The following is a 1,120-nucleotide window of genomic DNA, read 5'->3' as shown; positions in this document are numbered from 1 at the left end:
GTGTGTGTGTGTGTGTGTGTGTGTGTGTGTGTGCGTCCTTGCTTTTGCTACTTGGTGGGGACAATTTTGCAGGAAAATGCAGCCTTGTGGGAATTGGATGATCCTCATGGGGACCAAAACCCGGCCCCCACGACTTCTGAGGCTGATTTTGGGTGGGGGGCTTGGGTTTAGGATCAAGGTATGAATTGAGTTTAGGTTAGTTTTAGGGTCAGGGAGTTACCTACAAGTTGCGTTTCCATTGCAAATGTGCGCAAAACTTTTTCGATAWTCTGTTAATGTCGAAAAACAGTTTTACAATTGCAGTGTTTCCATTAAGTAAGAAATGCTATTAAAGTCAGGGGTGAATATGCTTGTTCTCGTGATAAGTCATTACAAACATGGCGGCAATGGATGTAAACACATAGCATATTGCTACCACAACACTAGCGCTTATCATTGGAGGAGACCTTGGTGTCTTATCCAGGCTTTCGAGTGACAAGCCCCTAATACTTGGGAGCGGCTACGTATGCTGTGTTTTTGGGAAAATGTAGTCGGTGAGTTTAATACTTTCTTTTATAACTTTGGTGATTTTACAACTACATTTACTTCCTGTTATCTTCTTTTTCGTCGTCATTGTCGCCAGTAGAAACAGCCGGTTCTTGATCACGTGACTCCCGTGATGCGAAAAAAGTGTTTCCATTGCAGTTTTGCGAAATACATCAATTTCGATACGGCCGAAAAACCACCTCAGCCTAGCGCAAAACCATTTTGYCGAAAAACATCATTTTTTTCTAAATTGACGTGTTTCCATTGAGCAAATTTATTTTCGAAATTCTAATTTGCGCATTTTCATGATCAATGGAAACGCAGGTTAATTTTAGGGTAAATGGTCAGGGTTAGGATATAAAATTTCCAAAAAATGAATGGAAGTCAATGGAAAGTCCCCACAAGGATAGAGAAACATAGTGGGGTGTGTGTGTGAGTATGAGCCCCTGCCTAAAGTTCCACAGATTGTCCAAACCTTCATGGTCCTGGTGGTCCAAAAGACAGAATTTATATGTTCATATAAGACAGATAGATAGATAGATAGATAGATAGATAGATAGATAGATAGATAGATAGATAGATAGATAGATAGATA

At 40.3% G+C, this 1,120-nt stretch overlaps 1 protein-coding gene across 2 annotated transcripts in view; it reads right to left on the bottom strand.

Moving 5' to 3' along the window:
• Positions 1 to 1,120, bottom strand: part of ptpn20 (protein tyrosine phosphatase non-receptor type 20) — a 33,236-nt gene that overhangs the window by 18,373 nt on the left and 13,743 nt on the right. The window lies entirely within an intron of this gene.

The sequence above is a fragment of the Austrofundulus limnaeus genome, unplaced genomic scaffold (assembly GCF_001266775.1).
Source record: "Austrofundulus limnaeus strain Quisiro unplaced genomic scaffold, Austrofundulus_limnaeus-1.0 Scaffold0, whole genome shotgun sequence".
Classification (NCBI taxonomy): Eukaryota; Metazoa; Chordata; class Actinopteri; order Cyprinodontiformes; family Rivulidae; genus Austrofundulus; species Austrofundulus limnaeus.
Note: the sequence above shows the minus strand (reverse complement) of the source record. Positions and strands in the feature narration are given on the sequence as shown.